Source organism: Trachemys scripta, chromosome 14, assembly GCF_013100865.1.
Source record: "Trachemys scripta elegans isolate TJP31775 chromosome 14, CAS_Tse_1.0, whole genome shotgun sequence".
NCBI lineage: Eukaryota > Metazoa > Chordata > Testudines > Emydidae > Trachemys > Trachemys scripta.
The window spans coordinates 25990224-26012968 of NC_048311.1; the positions used below are offsets into that span (position 1 = coordinate 25990224).

The window sequence follows — 22745 nt, forward strand, 5'->3', positions numbered from 1 at the left end:
AGCGCTCCGTGGAGCTTGAAAGCTTGTTTCCTTCACCCATAGAAGTTGGTCCAATAAAAAAATATTACCTCCGCAACCTTGGCTTTCTAGTACATTACTTGACAACGACTTTAATCCAGTATTTGACCAGCTCTATTCTATAGCGCAACATTGTAGGGCTGCACAAGAGCTTGATATGAAAGGAAAAATATATATTTTAACATTATTTTTTGTCTAAAATGCTTATGCTTTCGTGCGATATTGACAGGTAAACAGACACGTATGCACACTGGCATTTGGTATAGTATTATAACAGTGTATAAAAGTGTACAATCATTTTTTATTTGGTCTATAAGTATGTCTAAAAAAATATCAAGAACCACTTATTATTCTTTTTCACGAGTGAAGCCAAAATTTTGTGAAGTGAAGCCAAATTCTGCTATTTTGGTCAGTTGATATTTATAACAGAATAAAAAAATATTTAAAAATAGTGTTCGACAATGGCAATCCCGGTTCAAGTGTGTGTGTGTGTGTAGGTGTGTGTATGTCGGGGAGAGAGAGAGTGAGAATACCGTAGCATGAAGTAGTTGGCATCTAATGCCCCGAGCCTGCAATTGACAGAGGGCAGAGTCAGACGGACTGCTATGCCCACGCAGAACTCTGCTGGTTTCAAAGGGGATCTGAACAACAATCTGCCCACATGCTACCAATTGCAGGAACGGACGTTAAAGGTGGGAGAGAGGATGTGGGAAGCTGCAGAAGGTATTTAGTTACCCTACCTAATTTGGTTGATCAGACAGCAAAACATGGAGATGCTTTGGCAGGAGTTGGCTACTTTCCCCTCCAGTGGACGTTACGGCACTATACGTATATTAAAGAGAGAAAGGATGGTCCACTGTGTGATGGGCAACATCCAATCTAGGCCATTCTGCATTCTGTTTGTAATGGCTCAGCCATTCCCAGTCCTTATTCAAACCGGAGTTGATTGTGTCTAGTTTGCATATCAATTCTAGCTCACCAGTCTCTCTTTGGAGTCTGTTTTTGAAGTTTTTCTGTTGTAATATAGCCACCCGCAGGTCTGTCACTGGGAATGGCTGAGCCATTACAAACATTGACTCTATCTCCCCTTGTAAGTACTCTCACACTTATTATCAAACTGTCTGTACTCGGCTAGCTTGATTATCACTTCAAAAGTTTTTTTTCTCTTAATTAATTGGCCTCTCAGAGTTGGTAAGACAACTCCCACCTGTTTATGCTCTCTGTATGTGTGTATATATATCTCCTCAATATATGTTCCATTCTATATGCATCCGAAGAAGTGGGCTGTAGACCACGAAAGCTTATGCTCTAATAAATTTGTTAGTCTCCAAGGTGCCACAAGTACTCCTGTTCTTCTTTTTGCGGATACAGACTAACACTGCTGTTACTCTGAAACCTGTCATTGGGGCCTAGTGCATACAGAACAAAATCCACTTCTGTGCAAAGGACCGGCCCAAGCTCTATGCACCACTCATGCCCCACGAATGGCTGCAGAAGCCTTGTCGGTACTCTCTGCACACAGTATCAATTGCACCCATCAGTAAGAAAAGGCCTGGCTTCTAGAAACGACCGGTCTGGAATAACACAATGCCCTGTAGTGGTTCTCAGCTCCCAGCATAGCACAGTGTCCAGCTGCCCACTGTCCTCCCAACAGCTTATCTGGGAACCCTGCTGCTCGGCTTTTATTTATTTTTTTGGTTGTTGTTCAATGGAAGTTGTGGGAACTCTTAAATATTCAAACTCAGGCACCGCCCGCCAGGTTTCAGAAAAAGCTTGGAAAACACCAGCTTTTCACAGGGTTGGCTCAGCCTCCTGTTTTTCTGGGATGGGTTCCAGGTACCTGAGGACGGAAAAGCAGAAGAAAAAATGGAGAGTCAACAATTCACGTTTTTCCAGGGCAAAGCTCAGATAAGCCCAAGCAAATCAAGACAGCCAGGCACTCTACTGGGGCTTATTTGTTTCGGCTCTTAAATATTTTTAGCTGACGGTATCCTTTGAGTTCTAAGGGAAAATTAAGAGACTCGTTGTTTTAAGAAGTCCTGCAAATCTCTTTCCTTTGATCTCCCCATGTACTCTGCATGGGTGTGTTCTCATTACAACTAGGAAAGACCTGAAGATCTTGTTTCTAAGCTCCTAAGTATGGGGCAGGTTTGAATTCCAGTCAGCAGAAAGTGGAAACAGAAGAGGTCCAGATGGTGAATGCTTTTGTCCTACTCTTTGATTCTGCTCTGAAGGATGCAATCACATCGGGACTCTGGAGCAGAGGACCTGCACCATATACGTCCTCCTTAAGCCCCGGGTCAAATCATTTAAAAACCACGTGTGTTGGATAATTATTTCAAAAAAACCACCTGGCTTCCAGGCTCCAGCAAATCACTTATTTGATGAGTATAACTTGCTCATAGGGTATTGAAAGCTCTTGTGCAGCTTAAATGGTGCACAGGCTTTATGCTGGTGCTCTGCACAGAGATGACTTCTAGCTTTCCTGAGCAAAAAGTCAGAACCCTCCCAAGAGCAGCCCAGATGCAAGGATCATTCATGCAGGTCACAAAGGCCATGAATTGAAGAGTGGCTTCAATTAAGTATGCCCAAGCATGTCTCTGGCATTAAATCTAGAATAATTTAGCCTAGCCTGCCAGGGTATCATCCACAAATGGTCTGCGTGCTTTTGTTGGTATAGATGAGCAGTTTTCATGGAGTCTGAAAGGTCAGAAGGGACCACAATGATCATGCAGTCTGACCTTCTACATAAAACTGGCTATAGAATTCCATCCAGTAATTCCTGTAACAGATGGAATTAATCTTCCCTAATAAGTAACTGATCATCATCAAACCAGGTAACTTGTGCCTGAACTACAGCATATCTTTCAGAAAGACATCAGCACCTAGCACGGTGGGGTCCTGACCCAGGCTTAGGGCTCCTTGTTGCTATACAAATATTAATCTGAAGACTCCCAAGTGATGATGATTTTGCTTCTTCCTTTGGCAAGCTGTTCGTTGAGCCGTTATGGTTACAACTCCTATTATTAAAGAGTTGTATTTTATTTCCAACTTGAATTTTTCTAATCTCAACTTCCATCCCTGGTATTCACTTAAATCGCAGGCACCATAGTAGCATGTGAGGGATGGCTGTCACTGATCCATGTGCATGAAAAAGTCCTGGTATGTATCAGTAAGGGTGAGCTCTCACAACGTCCATTTAACAAACCCCTCCCAAGTCATTCAACAGCGAAGGAAAACAACGCGACGGTGGGAAATAATTTCAAGCCACAGTCCGAAACTAAAATCCCAGGCAGAGAAAAGAAACCAATAAAAGTCTAATTGTAGGACAGGATTTTGACTCTAACAACAGGGAATTACCTAACAGAAGCTTTGATCTCTCCATAGGACAGGCATTTTGTTTAATTAAAAAAGAGGAGGCTAGGATGCCCAGTGAGGATTTGACATGGCATGAAATAGGTAGCCATAAGGTATGTCCACACTTAAAACGCTACAGCAGCACCATTGTAGAGCTTCAGTGTAGACACTGTAGTGACGGGAGAACCCCTCCCTAAGAGGCGGAAGAATTCTTCTGTCGACCTAGCACCGTCTGCACCGAGGGTTAGGTCGGCAAAGCTTCGTAGATTTTTCACACCCCTGAGCATGGATGCCAACACCATGGGTGCACCGGGGCTGGAGCACCCACAGGGAAAAAATGGTGGGTGCTGAGCACCGACTGGCAGCCCCCCATCAGCTCCCCTCCACCCACCCTCCCAGCACCTCCTGTCCGCTAGTGGGCCCTGCAGATCAGCGCCTCCCCCTCCCTCCCAGTGCCTCCCGTCCGCCACACACAGCTGTTTCATGGTATGCAGGAGGCTGAGGAGGGAGGAGTGAGGACGCGGCATGCTCAGGGGAGGGGGCGGAACTGGGCGAGAAGAAGTGGGGCAGGAGTGGAGTGCAGGCAGGAAGAGGTGGGGTGGGGGTGAGGCAGGGGTGGGAAGAGCGGGGCGGGGAGGCGCCTTGGAGGGAGGGGGGGAGTAGGGGCGGGGCACCCTCACAGCACTTTGAAAAGTTGGTGCCTGTGCCCCTGAGAGACATAGTTATGCCAATGTAAGTTTTCAGTGTAGACCGCCTTATAGATGTAACACAGGTCAATATTGGCATGAAGGTTACAGATGCAGCCGGTATTATGGAGAAAGATAAATATTTCTATTTTTCTATCCCTTTGCTAGCTTTCCAAATCTGAATATTGATCACTGTGTAACTGTCATTATGTTAACTAGTCAATACAAATTTCTAGAAGACAGTCAGACTATATGGTGTAGGCACCGATATTATTTCCATCTATCATTGCAGAATGTCGCTCTATTGAGAAGGAATATGGTAGTTGATTACGCAGTAAATAACGCAGGGCCACACTTCAATGACCAAATCTACCAGAAGTGAATTTTGGTTTCTCTACAGCTTCCTTCCAGGTTTGCGAACTGAAATAACATGTTGCTGACGAGCTAATGCTGTTTAACACTGAGGATTACTTGGAACCCAGCTGATTTCTGTTCACACAATTTAAGTCACCTTTTGGGTGCATGAAGAAGATACGTCCAGCCAGTCTTATATTAAAAATAACTTTAAGATTTGAACTCCAGTGGCCAGTTGCTGACTTCTGTCCTATGAAATTTTCAGTAGAGTCTTCACAAATAGCAACCCGTTACTCCTGGTGCTCAATTTAGGTTTTTGGCTTTTGGGGTAAATTCATGCCGATCTCTGGTTTGGGTTTTGATGATTTTATCCATTTTTGTTTCACATCTTTGTGACAGTGCCCTACGTTTAGTCGACGTGAACAGGGCCGGCTCCAGGGTTTTGGCCGCCCCAAGCAGCCAAAAAAAAAAAAGCCGCGATCACAATTGCAGCGGCAATTCAGCGGGAGGTCCTTCGCTCTGAGCGGGAGTGAGGGACCGTCCGCCGAATTGCCGCCAAACAGCTGGACGTGCCGCCCCTCTCCCAAGTGGCCGCCCAAAGCACTGCTTGGTAAGCTGGTGCCTGGAGCCGGCCCTGGGCGTGAATGTACTGAACCGATGACTGAAGAGAGGACTGCCTTGATATTACATTGTGGGGTATTCTGAATATATCTGTCATACAGATTTTATGTGGCTCTGGGAAAAACAAAGGGGTGTTCCAAAGCCCACTGGAATCAGCAGGATACTTCAGTGACCTGGGCTTTGGATCAAGCCCTTACACACTGGAATTTACCAGTTTAGGATTGTTGCAGTTCTCGGGGCCAACAGGTCTATGACCTTCAAGGGATTTCAAGGCCTTGCCCCATGGACTAGGTGATTTCAAATGCTACGCTGTTAAAAAGAAAAAAAGAAAAAAAACAAGAACTAAATTAGACCGTATTGTGGAAGCCTTGGCGTGGCCAAAAGGAGATTCTGACGCTCAGCTGAAACCGTCAACTTTCACATGATTATTTTATAGCACTCGTAATGTTCACAGCAGACTAATGCAAGCAAGGACTCATTTCTTTTACATTCAAGAAGCTGTTTATGTTGGCAGAAAATGTCTCTCTTCAAAGCCTATTAATGGTGAATTACAAAATAAGACAAAACAGTAAGTTACTTAAACTGGTAATCAAACCTGTTTACCTTGATGAAAGGAATGGTTAAGGGCAATGAAGGATGTAGCAACACATGAGAGACTACTACAGTGAGTCCAATCCTTCAAACACTTACTCTTACACTATGAGTAGACAAAATTCAGGATCATTTAGATGGGGATGAATACTCATGGAAGACCCCTTTTTTTTACCAATTGTACTTAGTAAGGTTAAAACTGATCACATTGTCTGAAGAGATAAATCCGTGTCAAGCACAATGGCATAGGCAAAGATTCTGTGCAAATAAGTAACATCAATATTTGGTTAGTCTTGCTAGCCATAGGCTGGCAGCCTTATACTTGCTAGCCATAGGCTGGTAGTTTCGGAATACAGTTTCGCAGGAATTGTAACATGGCAGGGATATTTTGTGCATATAGATCAATATTTTGATAATTGTCTGAAATGAATTTAAATCAACAGGAAAGCATTGTGATGAACTGCAGTCACATTTGAAGTTTCAGAGAGTAAAGCCAGAGGGACCCCTGGGAGCATCTATTCCGACCTGCAGCATAACACAGGTCAGAGCGTTTCACTCGGTCATTCCCGCATGAAATGCATAACTCCTGTTCTGAAATGCACAGCTCAGCACATCACTGACTCTAAAAGCCCATTAGCCAATGCAGTGCTGTGCATTTGTTGCTGTTCATTACCTAGACGGTGACCCAAGAAGTTTAGTTATTTGGGGTCATTTTTGGCCTGGTAGCCAACTCTTTTTTTCATATGATCACTACACCAAATCCTGGGAGGTGTTCAGGACATACAATCCCAGTGAATCCAGCAGGAGCTGCAGGGGGTCAGGACCTTAAGGATTTGGCGCCAGCTTTCTGTAGCAAGTTTACAGTGGGCTTAATCTGGAAGCCCTGACTCAGTTTCTATTGAAGTCAATGGCGGAGGTGGGGAGTTTGCCTAAATAAGGGTTGATTCAGTGCTGAATCAGGGTTTATGGACTTGACCCAATACACACAAATGTCTTAAAATAATTGCTTTGACTGTTTGTATATGTTTTCCACACCACTGGGGAGACCTGAAAAATTCCCATCCTCTGGAAAGATCAAAGAATGCAGGGCTCATCCTTGTTCTCCAGCTCCAAGGGCACCATGCAGCAAAATCACAGAGACGGCTCACTTCCCGGGCTGAGAACCCCAACCCAGGGATGTCAGGCAGTGAAATCACAGATGCCCTTTGATGTATTTCATTGCACACAGTTCATGTGTGCAATGAAATAGGATTGCTCACATTCTTTTGTTCCCGAGGATTAAAGCCAATGTCTTCATGCTCTCAGCATGAGTATGATAGTTGTTCAGGGAAGAAACCCTTAGATTTAGACTAGTCATATGCCACTGTCACTTTAAAATACCTATGGTGCCTGGTTATCATCCCAGAGAGAAGATATCAGCATAGGATCAAACAAATGAAAACTACATAACTGCAAAGGACAGAGCTTTGGGTGAAGACTTGGGGCAGGGCTATGGATGTGGGCCCAATCCACTCCAACGTACCCAGGCAAAACTCCCACAGAGCGCTCATCTCTTCTAATCATGTGGGAAAACTGCAGCAGCAACAGGACTTATTGTTCATATTCCTGTCTCATTACTTTCCTACCTGTGACATCTTGCCCTAGCTTGAACAGCCTCCGGCAGGCCAATTACACTCATCCAATGGAGACAGTTCCTAATTGCTTGAACGGCGTGAAAAGATCCAGAGACAGAACACCATTTAAAGAGTTGGTTTTCTTCACAAGATCCCCAAATATGCCTGTTCAGAACTAAGCTGGGAACTCATGCGATGACACCTAAAAGTAAAGCCTTTGACCCCATTCCTGTTTACACTGAGACCATGTTTCACCATTCCGACAACGCAACGGGGCCTTCTTATATCTTCAGTATTTGCTCCCACTTTCTGTCAGGTCCCTTTGCACAACTAGAGCAGAATAAAATGGCCTTTGTGTAAATGAGAACCAGGCCCAATGTATCTGTTATCATTGGCAGGTAAATTTTTATTATTTGTATTTTATGTCAGGCATGGGCGGCTCTAGCTTTTTTGTCGTCCCAAGCACGGCAGGCAGGCTGCCTTCGGCAGCAAGCCTGCAGGAGGTCCCCGGTCCTGCGGATTCGGCGGCATGCCTGCGGGAGGTCCCCGGTCCTGCGGATTAGGCAGCATGCCTGCGGGAGGTCCCCGGTCCTGCGGATTAGGCAGCATGCCTGCAGGAGGTCCCCGGTCCTGCGGATTCGGCAGCATGCCTGCGGGAGGTCCGCTGGTCCCGCGGCTTCAGCGTACCCTCCACCAAATTGCGGCCGAATTCGCGGGACCGGCGGACCTCCCACAGGCATGCCGCCGAAGGCTGCCTGACTGCCGCCCTCACAGGGACCAGCAGGGTGCCCCCTGCAGCTTGCCGCCCCAGGCATGCGCTTGGAGTGCTGGTGCCTGGAGCCGCCGCTGATGTCAGGGGACAAGCATGGCTCAGCGGCATCTCAGCACATTGTTACTATTATTTGTATTGCAATAGTGCCTAGGAGTGCCAGTCATGGACCAGACCTTATCGTACTAGGCACTGTAACACCATGCCCCAGTGCTGATATCCTGCTGAGCCAGTCCACATTGTTGTTAGATGACTGTCAACCTAACTGTTACACATACAGAAACCCCATTATCTGAGACAGGGTCATGTTCCCAGTACTAAAGGATGGAAGGGCCCCTATTCCATACAGCAGATAATGGAGGCTGTACTTTATTCCAGCACGGGAGGAACATATATCTGCAGCCCATTGTAAAATGGACAAGTTCTCCATCCAATTTTTGTTGTCCTGGGCCTTGTCTTGGGTCTTCAGTTCCTTTGTCTTCTTGACAACTGGTAAGGCCTAGCTCCGTCAGACGGAAAACCCCGTGAGATACAGAAAACATTCTGGATTATTATTATTTGTATGGCAATAGCTCTGAGAGGCCAGGGACCAGTTGTGCCTGGTGCTGTACACACACACACAAAAAGACAGCTTCGGGCCCAAAGAGAATACAGTCTGCAATGTTGCCAATTCTTGTGGTGTTACGTTTTGCAACACTTGGTAGTTTTCTTAATCCCCAGTTCCTAGAGTCAAGAATCTCGGCTGTCATTAAAACAGAAAACATTTCTAACCCCCAACTTGCAGAGAAAAGCATGAAAACATATGACCTAAGTACACCCAAAAGGCAAAGAAACAGGACAGCAAAGAAAATGAAACCCTTTTTTTTTTTTAAAGATCCCAGTTATTTAAAGCCAATCTCATGGTTTTGTAGTCTTGGCAATTCTGAGTATACAAGTAAAGAGACAACAGGTGGATCCAGCAAACAGACAGCGGAACACAGTGTAACAGTGCAGCAAATAGAACAGTGCAATAAGCAGCGGTCACTACACACCAGCTGCCTAACCACCGTTCAGGTTTTATTAGGCAGCACTAATATGAGCATCTCATAATGGGGATCATGCTCCATTTGCATATTGGGTAACCACATTTGGATTCCTCAAGGAATACCTGGCATCAGAACAACATGGATCCACCGGCTCAGGAAAAATCCTTTACTGAGGACCCCAGTGGAGAACCTCTTTCACATCCTGAAGAGTGGATGATGAATCCTGACTTTACATTGATGAGCTGTCATGACATAGACCCCGGTCCTGCAAAGCACTCAAGCACCTGCTTACCGGTAAGCCTGTAACAGTAGTCGCAGGAAAGTTCAGAGTGTGATTAAGTGCTTTGTTGGAATGGGACCATACTTTGTAACTGCTCAGCCTCTCCAGTTGTTTGCGTGTGCATCAATTAAAACGTTACATTAAATTTTAAGAAGAGGTGTTACATGCAGGGGCGGCTCTATGTTTTTTGCCGCCCCAACCACAGCAGTCAGGCAGCTTTCGGCGGTGCACTTGCGGGAGGTCCGCTGGTAACGCGGATTCAGCGGCATGCCTGCGGGAGGTCTGCCGGTGCCGCGCCGTCGGCGTCCCCGCTGCCGAATTGCCACTGAATCTGTGGGACCGGTGGACCTCCCGCAGGCAAAGCTGCCTGCCTGCCGCCCTCACAGCGACCAGCACGCCGCCTCCCACGGCTTGCCGCCCCAGGCACGCGCTTGCTGCGCTGGTGCCTGGAGCCGCCCTTGGTTACATGGAAAGGAAAGGGAAAGGGAAGAGAGGGTAAATCAATGGTGAAACTTGGTGGCTATGGGAGAAACAGGGGCTGCAGAAAGACTTTCCGTTTACAGCGAATAAAAATAAGGAAGAATAGTGAGCGTATTGTCACATGAGAAATCTTCTCTACTGCAGAGCATGGAAGAGGCTGCCTGCGTTCTAACCATGCTTGTGACTCAACAGGAAAGGCCTCTGGGAGGGGCCAGGCATTCATTTGACCAGACCCCCCTCTACCCCCCAGCCACATCATATTTATATGAAATAAGGACCCTGACATGGCTCCAGAACCAGTCTTGGAGATTGTGGTGTAACTGCACCGACATTAATGGACAACAGCCCATGGGTAATAGGAACCACGGTGCTTAGAGCAGGCGAATGAGGCAATCAGGAGATGCTGTCCATCTTATTCACACAAGGGGAATAAGAGGGGCTAGGAAGCACCAGAGGGATAAAATCTCCCCTTAGTATAACTTCCTTTGAAAGAGAGGATGGTCTTGTGGAAAAGGCACTAAACCAGGCGTTAAGAGACTTGGGTTCTACCCCACTCTTCCTGTGTGACCTCAGGCAAGTCACTGAATTTCTCTGTGTCTCATTTGTCCTGGTGTAAAATTGGTGTGGTCATGCTTTCTTTGTCCGCCTTGTCTATTTTGTTGTAACTTCTTTGGGACAGGACTGCCTTTTATTATGTGCGCGTAGAACGCTCGGCGCAATGGGACGGTGCTAGAAATAGTTAATTAAATTAATAAATAAATTGTGTGCTAAAGTCTGATCCCTCACCTCAGCAAACTATTAGAAGGGTGACCAGACAGCAGCAGTAGCTTTTTTTCCCTGCGGACTGAGGAGGTTGTGTGGGACAGGACTTATCACTGTTTACTAAACATAAATCCACAAACAGAGCATCCCTAAACACTCCTCGTGGGAAACATAAGCTTTTAATCCAGGCTGTGTGTACGAGTGGGATGAGTTGGGTGGCACAGTATTTATGCCAATGGGGTGGAATTTGAGGAGCCTATAGAGAGTGACTCAGAGCCCCTGAGTCACTCAAGATCACATGTATGACTCCGAGAGCAGAATCTGACCCCGTCTTTCTGAGCAAGTTTCCAGATGTGTTGCACTCAGCAGGCTGGATCCAGAGCTGTACTGAGCGCCAGGGGCTCAGCACCTCTGAGGATCAGGCACAGCACGGGTGGTTGGAATGACTTCTACCTCCTGGATATTATTCTAAATACGTTACCAAGAGTTATTTTATCCTCACTAGCAGCTGTGACCCTTCAGTTCTTTCATCCCTTCCTCTTACTTTATAAATCCCAGGGGCCAAGCCTGTAAGTCCAGAAAGTTGGACTTAACTTTTTTCTTCTGGAAGACAAACTGACAAGCATGTTGAAAGCAAGGCTGCTCGGAGAGAAACCTTGCAATGGTAAATAGGTTAGGATCCCCTCTGCGCCCTGGAATTTGCTAATACATTTTTCTATTATTGAAAGCTCCATTCTCAGAAACACACAAGAACCATGGTCAAAATGATCAAATGCTGGGGCTTAAAGTTAGGGACCCAAATCTACAGGCAAGCATCTAAGGTGCATAAGCATCACAGACACCACAGGAAGTTGAAGTGACCTGCCAAGGTCACCTAGCAGGCCTGCAGAGGACGTGGGAACAGAACTCAGCTTTCCTGAGGTCAGAAGGGATTTTCAGCAGCACTCCGTGCTGGCTAACATCTCCCATTGAAGTCAATGACCGATCTCCCCAAGACTTCAATGGGAGCAGAGTTAAGTCAATGCTGAGTGCGTTTCAAAATCCCACCCCTCAATCTGGTGTCCTATCTGCTGGGCCATGCTGTCCCCCTAGAGCCTTTCAACATAGACCCCTTCAGCGAACGTTTGACCAAAATGATGAACCCTGCCCTGTGCGCTAAAACAGAACAAACTCAGGCTCTAATTGAGGGAGCAAACTTCACAGCTGGGTACCCTCCGCCAAAAATGCTTAGCTGTAGTCCTCAAAAAGGCATGTTTTCATGATGTAGCCTGAACCTCAACAATCATCTACCAGGCAGCAAGGTCCCCTCTAGCTCCCCTGAAGAGATCACAACCATTTCCCCTTCCCTACCACACGCTTAACAAAAAGGCTGCTCTCTACCAATGTATAATCCTTCCACCAGCCACTACAATACCATTCATACCAAGAGAAAGACATCTAACAAACGTAACCCTTTAAAATAAAACAAAGCTAGACACGGGCATAACACATACAGCACGTTAATGCAATGAAAGCAACAGATCAACAGAAGATTTCACAAAGAAATGTATATATGATGTTTATTTATCTCTTCATTTAGGTATTGGATCTCCCATTAGTCTTTAAGGCATTTTATCGCCTCATTAATTCTAAGGGTATAAGCTGTTTTGCATTAGATGGGTCATTAAACATCTATCTGTCAACTGCTGATAAACTGTGGGAAATGTTAATACCAGGTAGGCATCACTGGAATGCAGATAGAGCCACACCAGGGGCTAAGGTGAGATCAATGGCTGCAGTGTTGGATGAGACAGTGGGAATTCTGTCTACAGTGGATTCCACTGTTGCCACTAGGAGTGGAGCTGGAGTTATTTGCAGCTAAAGGTAATACTGTTGCCCCTGGAGATGGGCCTGAATTCCCTCCTGGCTGACCAGCCTCAATCCTGGAGGACATTTGCAATTTGCCCCTGGATTGAGAGCTGACTTTTGCAAAGAGCCCCCATCTCTGTAAAGACCAAAGCAAACCCCAGGCATTTGAGGGTGCTGGAAATCCAGATGCAAAACTGGCAGTTTGGACTCATCCGTAAGTACGAGGGCAGAAGAACTGGGGTGTGATTTTTAACACCATGACACAATGGAAAAGGTTTGATCACCATTCTGCCATTTAACAGCTCAGATGTTGCCCATTATTGTCTGAGTCCAGTAGTTCATGCCCTTGTCAATTCAAGATTAGATAATGGTTGCAGGAACCAAGCCACACTCATTGTTAGCCCATGTAATCATTTGATCTGATCTCTACCCTCACCCCTCTTCCTTCCTATTGTTTGCATGTATCTTGCATCATGTCTTAAATTAGACTGCAAACTCTCCAAGCAGGGACCGTCTGCTCTCTGTTTTTGTACTGCCTAGCACAATGGGGCCCCAATCCTGATGAGGCCTTTGGGTGCTACTGCAATATAAATATTGAATAATGCCCAATCTTATGGTGCCAGAGGTTGCTCCTGGGGTAGAACCAGCGGTGTCACTCTGTGTCTGAAGGAATTTTCAGCATGCTGTAGCCTAGTGCCACCTGGAGTTGCACGCATTTCAACTTTGTCTCTTACTCATCTCCACCGGTCTGCACTGGCTCTGACACTAGTCTCAGGTAATTACTCCTCCGCCAGGCACAGCATTGCATCAGCTGCGTCTCACTTATCTTTACAACCTTTTGACACGCGCTGTTCTGTGTCATGTTTGTGGAACTCCCCTCAGCGATCTGGCTTTGTGATACTAACACAATTTCAGCTTTTTACGCTTTAACCTCAAGTATTATTTGTTTCGCTCTTGGCGCTTCCTCCAGGTCTGAGCTGGAAAGGGTCCTGCGCTTATGAGCATATCTGTGCCCAGAGACTCCAAGGGCTGAAATCCTGAGACTGTGAGATCACTGACACCTCCTGGTGGGGTGTCAGAGGAAACAACAGAGCCTAAAAAATCTACTTGTCCATTAAGTTTGTTATTTATCGAAAAACCTAACAAAAAGCCTATGCTTATGCTGCTAAATACGAACTGCCACAGGCATGATGTGCACCGCGCTGCCATGGCATCTTCTAAAACATGAACCACCACAGGGACATCACAGAGATTAACAGCCAGCGTCTCCACCAGCTGTATGCAGGAAGCACTGATGGCAGTCAAGCAGATTCACACAGTGCCTCACAACTGAGCCCTAAGGGAGGTAGAACAGAGGGAGGGACAAGGATCATGCAAAGGATCAGAGTTCCTTTAGCTTCATCATGTTTCAATGGTCCCTATAACACCGTTCATCCCAACGCATTTCACAACTAGAGACATACAGCGCCACCAGAAGAGAGCATGGCACAGTGCTGCACTATGGGAGGGGGTGGGAAAGGTGGGGTAAAGAGACTGGGGCTTTAATGCTCACCATACAAACAAGGCCTCAGGCCTGACTCTCCTCCGCCTTATACTCTGTGCCGTAATTCACGCCTGCCCAAAGACTTTCTGATCTGGCGGCATTTCACATCCGTGCTTCAAGGCAGCGCACAAAGCAGCGCAGATTCAGGCCCTCTGCTTTGTAAAGACTCCTCCACCACAATGAACTGCCTGTTATTCACTATACCTCAATGGCTGGAGTCAACCCTGCTGGGCTGGGAACCTCAGGTCCCAGGGAGGCTTAGAGCACCCAGACATTCCTTTCCTAGTCCAAGGGTGAACCTCATTCCTGTGCACAGCGTGAATTCATGCCACAATCTATTGTACTCTTACATCGTTGACACAAGAGCCTTCTCCTCTGCAGTTCTTGCTATCTAGAGCCGCCTCCCTGCATCTCTCTTCTTCATTCAATTCTCCATTTAACTTACAAGATCAGCTGAAATTGTCTCTTTTCTTCCTTGGAGATCCCTTAATATCTCCAATGTCTCAGAGCTGGTAGAAATTTTTCCACTCAAAAATTATTTTGGGGACAAAAAACAGTCTTTAAAAGAATGAAAATGTTCAGGTTTGGGGAGTTTTCAGATTTTTTGATGTAAAAAAACGAAAAGCCTAAAGTTGATACTTGACAGATGCCTCCCTTTTCCTCCTCTCTTTCCTTTCTCCATTTTGCCGCTGAAAAAGGGAGGAAAGGAGGAGAGGAGGGGGGAGGGACCAGAAACCATTTGGATTTTTGGTTTTTGTAGGAAAAAGTCTGAAAATTTCTTAATTTTTCCTAAAACATGCTGTCGATTTGTTGAGCTGCTCGCTCTCTCTCTCATGCATCCGAAGAAGTGAGTTGTAGCCCACGAAAGCTTATGCTCTAATAAATTTGTTAGTCTCTAAGGTGCCACAAGTACTCCTGTTCTTTTTGAGGATACAGACTAACACGGCTGCTACTCTGAAATCTCTCTCTCTTGCGTTTCCCACAGCAACTCTATACAGCTCATGAACACACTGTATGCAAGACACTAAAGAAAATAAATTGTATTAGAAATAGGGCACAATCAGAAAGTTCTGAGCTGAAACTTCGTTCAAGTTAAAGAATTGGGTGGGCTGACCCAAGCTCATCTCTGGGAGCCTTAGCCAGCTTTCACTGAAGTTAGTGGAAACGCTTCTGTTATCTTCAGGAAGACCTGGATCAGGCCCTAAATACATTGTGGTGGGGCATATTTCTGACAACTTTGCTTTGTAGTTTTTAAGTCAGTTTTTGGCTCTGTTCCAAACCAGCCTCGACTTTCTCTCTTTGTCAAAGCCATTTCCCCACTGACTTTTGGACCTGAAACGGATTGAATTTCAGCACTCCAAGCTATTTGAACTCAGGTCTTGTATGTGTTGCTTGCAATTACTGTAAGGGATCTTGGGGACTTTTGATATGAAATTCTCTGGCTCTAAATCAGCATTTGCACACTGCCCTTTTTTTTTTTTTTTTTTCCTCGAGGTGGAATGTACTTTCTTTGGATCAGGAAAAGCTGTTTGCTACCATTAGAACGTCTAATACATTGTTATTCAATCATTTCACATAAGATAATAAGCTGCTACAGCAAATTTAGGTGACATGTTTACTGATTCAAAACAAACACCGTGTAAATTGATGGATCAATCCACGTGCTGTACTCACCATCTCACCATCTATGTACATGTCCCTCGTGTTATCCTAGGTGAAGGTTTACACTGCAAAAAAGTTATCATAAAAAGGTCTAAATGCCTGCCAAGATCTAGAATATATGGTTATTGAAACACAGTGCTGCAGCACTAACTAGTGAGCTAGAAACACTTCATATTTTTGGTGACATGGTTATTTCCTACTGTTATTAAGAAGCCTTTTTTATTGTAAATATTTCCATACATTATAGCTGTTTACCTGTTCAGAGTTAAGAGATTGTCTGAATTTCAGGCTCTTTCCTCCGAGATGCAATTCATAACCCAGGAAGAGTTTAGTTTGCTAAAACGTTGGGGGGAAAGGGTGGGATCAGGGGAGGAAAAAACCTTCAGCAGTTTTGTAACTAATTTTGCTCTATTTTATTGTTCCTGGTTTTTATGGCTGCCTGACTTCGCAGCCCAATTCTTTATCTTTTCCTCATGTACTGCCTCTGGAAAACTCTAACAGGAAATGTCTGATTGCTGAGTTACCAGCGAGCCAGTTATTTTCTCCTCGGTGTTACAGGGACAATGTTTTCCTGCAATGGTGGACATTTTAAAATCACGTAAGGGATCTGAAGCCACATGTCATCTTGGATTTATTTAGTGTCTCTAGCTTTTTAATTAAACCAGAGGAGACAGCTTAATGCCCTAGGTATCAGCTTTAGAACACTTTATGGTATATGCAGCTATGGAATCAGAATATCACTTTCCTTTGTGTACTGCACCTTCACATTTCCAAGAATTCACCCTGCATGAAGAATTCAGCAGTCACTTTGTTCTCAGAGTAATGCATACTGTTAGAAAGGAGATGCACACACTATGCTCTCATTTATGAAGAATTTACTTGTTTTAAAATAAAGTAATTCAGAATGAAAGAATATGCATACTCTTTGTGTATGGGGAAAAGATCATACACGTAGATTCCCTAGAGCCATCGGGCCTAGTCTCAGCAGAGTCAACTCAACCCCTTTATCTTTCCAGAGTAGATACACGGAGTTCAATTAAGCTGTGTGTGCACAAGGGTGGTGGATCTTTCTGGCCATAAAAAGCAGATAAGGCCATAAAAGTGATTGTCATCTTTAAACAGTGCCTTCTTACTCACCAGATCTGCTTCCTGTGTGCATTCAGAGTCATAACTACTTATTTTAGTAACAAAGAGGATATTTTTACTATTTTCTACTCTTGTTAGTTCAACCGAGCCAACACAGCTATCAGAGAACAAGTTATTTCTATTCTTGCTTGCACATCAAAAGAATTTGTCACTGGAGTCTAAGGCAGGAGCTTTACCTTGATGCATAGAGGTGGACACATTAATTGCACCTATAACACAGAGTTGCATTGGGGTTACTGGTCGCATGGGCTTAACTTGATCCACCCAGGTGCTGAGTGGTCATTGCAAGTTGTGGGTGCTCGGCACCTTGCAGGATTGAGCCTTTAGACTGTGAACTCCTTTGTGCAGTGACTGTTTTCCTTTATGTGTAGAAAGACTGAGCACTGTAACAGCACTTGGTAAACAGGCTTTTAGGTCAACATGAGTCTTTCCATGAAAGTTGGCCACCTAAGGTGCCTCTCTTCAGGAGAGGGACTGTGACTCTGGGAAAGGAAAGAAGCTGTTCCCAAGCTCCAGAAGCCCATCCCTGAAGTGTGGAGGAGGAAACAACCTGGCAAGGAGACCAGTTTCCCATCCGGAGAATTTGGGGAAAGATAAGATGCGATGCCACATGGGTGGGGGTGGGAACAATGAACCTGCTTGTTGATTCACAGGCAGGAACGGGGACAAGATACATATCTTGCCAAGGGTTCCATTACACCTAGCACCACCCCACTAGGACTCACATGGAAAGAATTTTACCGGCAGGCAGCAAGGCGAGCCAGATACAGTATCTCAGCACCGTGCCCACCCTTCTCTAGCCAAAGGCTTGTCGTTGGTTTTTATACTGTGTGCGTTTGGAATGCATTCATAAATAAATGCCAGATCTGCGCCAGGATTGTCAACCTTTCTTCCACAAAGAAAATAAGCAGAATTAATTAAAAACGCCAATGTTCCTCTGACTCATGGTCTCTGAGTCACCTAGCACCAGCAACCCTGGCTTTTTATATTATGATGTGTATACACATTCACAGGGTGTGCTACTCTACATCCTTACCAATTTCCGGCAGCCAATAAGATGATGCCATAGTCTTTGAGAGAGGTTTCCAAACATACGGCCACAAGAGACTCTCGGTCATTCCTGAGGGTGGCTGTATGCACTAGACATTAGTTAGACACTATATATGGGTCCTGATCCAGTGGGATCACAGGGAGCCAGTGTGCCCTTGTTGCCAAGAAGGCCAACGGCATAATTGGGCTGCATTAGTAGGAACATTGCCAGCAGATTGAGGGAAGTGATTATTCCCCTCTATCCGGCACTGGTGAGGCCACATCTGGAGTACTGTGTCCAGTTTTTGGCCCCTCACTACAGAAAGGATGTGGACAAACTGGATAGAGTCCCGTGGAGGACAACGAAAATGATTAGGGAGCTGGAGCATATGACTTATGAGGACAGGCTGAGGGAACTGGGGTTATTTAGTCTGCAGAAGAGAAGAGTGAGGGGGGATTTGATAGCAGCCTTCAACTACCTGAAGTGGGGTTCCAAAGAGAATGGAGCTTGGCTGTTCTCAGTGGTGGCAGATGACAGAACAAGGAGCAATGGTCTCAAGTTGCAGTCAGGGAAGTCTAGGTTGGATATTAGGAAAAACTATTTCACTAGGAGGGTGGTGAAGCACTGGAATGGGTTACCAAGGGAGGTGGTGGAATCTCCATCCTTAGAGGTTTTAAGGCCCGGCTTGACAAAGCCCTGGCTGGGATAATTTAGTTGGGTTTGGTCCTGCTTTGAGCAGGGGGTTGGACTAGATGACCTCCTGAGGTCTCTTCCAATGCTAATCTTCTATGATTTGCTTGTATGATCATCAACAGTGGTCCATTTTTTTTTTTTTTTTGCTGGCATCCAGTAACTCCATTTCGTTACACCAGCGATCCACATGAATCGAGGTTTATCATACAAATTAAAAAAACCTCCTTTGTTTTGGATACAGCCACTTCAAAAAATAAAGATGTTTTTGTTCTTGCTTCAAATGTCTCATGGGCAACAACTGTGAAACAGGCTTCATTGATCATATGTGAGTGCACATGCCATGTGTCCTCATGAATGTGTTCTGGAGGATGAGAAGGAAAAGGTAATATATTGACACCTCAAGGGCATGGAATATCCCTCATATGGTCACCCTAGAAGATGGCACTAGCGGGGACGTGACCTCTTATAATCAATACAGGGGTCCATTCTAGTGGTGAATGCATGCCCCAAAATTCTCACTGGCTTCAAAGAGCGTGAGAGAGGGCTGCAAGCTCGGTCCTCTTTCAGATGCCAGGTTTAAGCCCTGTTACCTGTTATTTTAAAAGGAGCTCTGTTCCTCTCTCTTGTGATACAGAAGCCTGGAATCATTTTGGTCCCATTCCTAACTGCAGGCTTGCGGTGCTTCAGCTGGTTCACTCCCTGCTCCCAGTGCAACGCCTACATTGATGTGTGGATTAGAGGAGGCAACACACAAAGTGCTGGCATCACACATTGGCCATGGATTTCTTTTCCACAATGCACAATCAATGGTGAAAATAGTGGCTGCAGTACCGCACCTCAGGACATATTTGCCAATGAAATCGTGTTACAGGGCATGATCCAAACCCTAGTGAAGTCCAGGGAAAGACTCCCATAGACTTTATTGGACTTTGGATCCAGTCCATTCTGTCCTTTCATAAAACAACCTCATTCTGGGCCTCTTCCAGCTTCCACTGAAGTGAATGGTAACCCCCTGACCCCACCCCAGGGACTTCAATGGGAGAGGGATTGATTCAGCTAAGACCCAGGTTTGCACACTGCACAGTATTGGAACAATACAGAACTTTCATAGTATTTTGCATCCATCCTGCAGCCCTTCCTCATGCCACACAGCCGTTATTTTGAAAGAGAGTTGCCTGAATAGAGGCTTCCAGATTGGGCTGCACCGAATCCAGTTTCATTATAAGCAAGTTCCACTCCACAGTAGTTGGATCATTGGTGTATATTATCTGCCAGTAATATGAGTCACCATCAATGAGCACTACTACTGAATAGGTAGCTATATATAGTGATGGACGTACATAAACAAATACAGTGGGGGCAGATGCTGCCCTGATGAACATCTATCAATTTCAGTGATGGCGGCCAGGGCGAAACAGAGGACCGAGAGCGGCTCAGTGAGTATACAAATAAGGCCAACATTCTTTAGCACTAGGAGATTTACCTGTTGCAAAATGCACCAGAAACTTAACCATCATATTGTTATAAAATCCACATTGCCAAGTCATGACTATGTTTAATAAGAAGTAGCCATCTCCTTATTTAGTAAAGCAATGTGGTTTACAGTTAGGGTTGTTTTAGCAGTTAGCACTTCTGTGATAGCTCCATTTTCCAGGGGATAATAACTTGGCTGTAAAAATTTTACTCTGGAGTGAAATTTAACAGAGACGTGGTCTTGGCTCTGCTGCAAACATTTTTTGGGTAACAAATTTAAATAATATCAGTTTGAGCAGTTAAGTGACACAAGTATGATATAAGCCTAGCCATTTATGGTGGGGGTTATTTTTTTTCTGCACTCAAATATCTTAGAACCGTATTTCATTACAAAAAGGGCCAAACTCAGTTCTATGACCGTACACGCGCTGTAAAAACACTTTTCTCACTCACTCTGCCCATGTGAGACTCGATCATCTGGCGGGTCCATTCTACAGTGATCTCTGCCACAGTGCGGGAGGCTGGGCATTGATGACTTCTTGAGGGCCCATCCAGCTATACATTTTTCTGATTCTACAGAAACATGTCGCTTGTTGAGGAGTCTTGATACCGGGGGACATCCTTACAGTTTTCACACTTTTATTACTGAGAAAGAAGAGCCCATAAAAGGCTTCCCTGGAGCTATTTACTGCTCAAAAAAAATCCATCGGTTTAGTTCACTTCGGACCCCATCTGAAGAGCGAAGGTCAGAGCCTAACCTCAGTCACACCAGTGCAAATCCAGAGCATCCCTATTAAAGCAAATGGAATTACTCCAAATTTACCCAAGAAGTAACTGAGACCAGACTGTCTGGAGATGAACGTATTCTGAGCCAGACTCTTCACCCTCAGCCTTGGGAACATTTTCATAATAGAACATGATGTTTGCGAAAACTAGTCCAAAGGTGGCTTTCTCCGTCTGTAAACATGTCGAGAGCAAATTGGCAAGCACACGACTATGTCATTGGAATGTGCAGGAAATAGCTGTAACTATACTTATCCTTAAAACAAATAGCTTAATTCCCACCACCAAAATGGTTTCTAGCATGTTGTGCTCACAGTAACGTTGATAAAAGGCCATAATATACCGTATGCCCCTTAAATGGCTTTTAAATCGCAGCCCTAGCGTTTCATTATGAGCTCATTAAAAGAGGACTGTTCCCTCAGACTTGCTGCGGTCACGCTGCCGAACACTAGGTAATTAGAACCACTTCCCTGGCCTAGGATAAATGTGTAATATAGCAGTCAATGTAAACGTTAGTTTAGGTTGCCAATGTTGCCATACAAATCAGCTCACTAGACTTGGCAGGAAACCAACCTCTATTATAGTCAAATTTGGCACAAGCTGTAAGTCAGTTGCACAGTTGTTAAGAAAAACAAATCTATAGCATGGTAGTGCTTCACAGTGCTAGTATTTCTTTTACATTTTTTTTAAATCTGAGGGCCAAATGCTGATCTAATTTACGCTGGCATAAATCCAGAGTAACTCCATTTCCCACTGTTACTCTGGTGTAAATAGGATCAGAATCTGGCCCTCGGTCTGACTTAATGGATTGGTAAATTAGGCGAGATTAATTCTTCTTACAACTTCATCAGCACCAAAATCTTATTAGTTAGAGATAGAGTATTTCAGCAGTGTCACTCACGCTGCTATAATTAATTGTGTGTCAGAACTTTCATTATAAAACCTCTAGTAAGAAAAGTTCATATATACCCAGCAAAAGTCCTGTTTGGTTTGAAGTCTGGCAAACAAGCAAGAAGGCATTTTGTTTTTATTTTTTAATCTTTTTTTTTTTTTAAATAAAAGTTACTTTAGCTATTTATCATTTACATAAAAATAATTTAATTGACGCCTGTGTAAGAACTCAAAGCCTGGTGCTGATTTTTTGGTGGCTTTTTTTAAAGACTAATTTTAAGGAAGTTTTTTAGGTTTGATGAATTCTGAAATTGAAAGAAAGAAAGAAAGAAAGAAAGAAAGAAAGAAAGAAAGAAAGAAAGAAAGAAAGAAAGAAAGAATACCACTGAGATTTCACAGGTTAAAGTTGGCCAATTCCATGTGAGAATAACAGTGTCAAGCACATTCTAATAAGGGTCATTTTACTGTTGATTTTCCCATCAAATAGATCCCAACTGATAACTTGCTACATTCGGTACTATAGCATATTTATAACACAGACCTAATTATCCTGCTATAAAACCCAGCGGCAACACTCTGATTGACTTCAATGGTGCAGAATTGGAACCTATTTTAATAATATACATTACACTTTCAATGAAGTTAATGGGAATGTTGAAGTGAGCCCATATGTAACAGACCAGAGTGACACTAGAAAATGCTATTGGAGTTCGGTCTGACTAAAGAGTGCAGAATCAGACCCTAAGCAAATAATTGTTCCAATCTACAGCAATATGTATTTTTTAGAACTACCCAATTATGCATCTTTCATTCATCTCTTTAAAATATGTAAAGCCAATTTTCTTAGTGTTAAACATTCACTGAAGTTAGGAGTTGAATAGGGGGGCAAAGTAAATGGTTCTCTAAGCTCTGCTTACAGAATAAGCTCTACCCACTTTAGACGCTAAATCATATCTTTCTCTTTACAGTCACAAGAGCTAGAGACTTACAAAGATAAAAGATGACATTCTGACTGACCAGACGGCAACCTGAGAGCTGCCCGTACCTTGGACCAGCCCAGTCCAAGCCTTTTAAGTGACACAAAACAACAAAACCTAATAAATTCCAACTATCTAAATTT

General features: G+C 44.5%; 1 long non-coding RNA gene across 1 annotated transcript; it reads right to left on the reverse strand.

Annotated features, from left to right (window-relative positions):
- Nucleotides 1–1424: 1424 nt before the first annotated feature.
- On the reverse strand, nt 1425–20822 carry LOC117887255. The gene is made up of 3 exons (XR_004648152.1): nt 20405–20822; nt 15622–15674; nt 1425–1858 (listed from the first exon to the last, which is right to left on the reverse strand). It is a non-coding gene; the product is annotated as an uncharacterized LOC117887255 (long non-coding RNA).
- Nucleotides 20823–22745: the final 1923 nt, after the last annotated feature.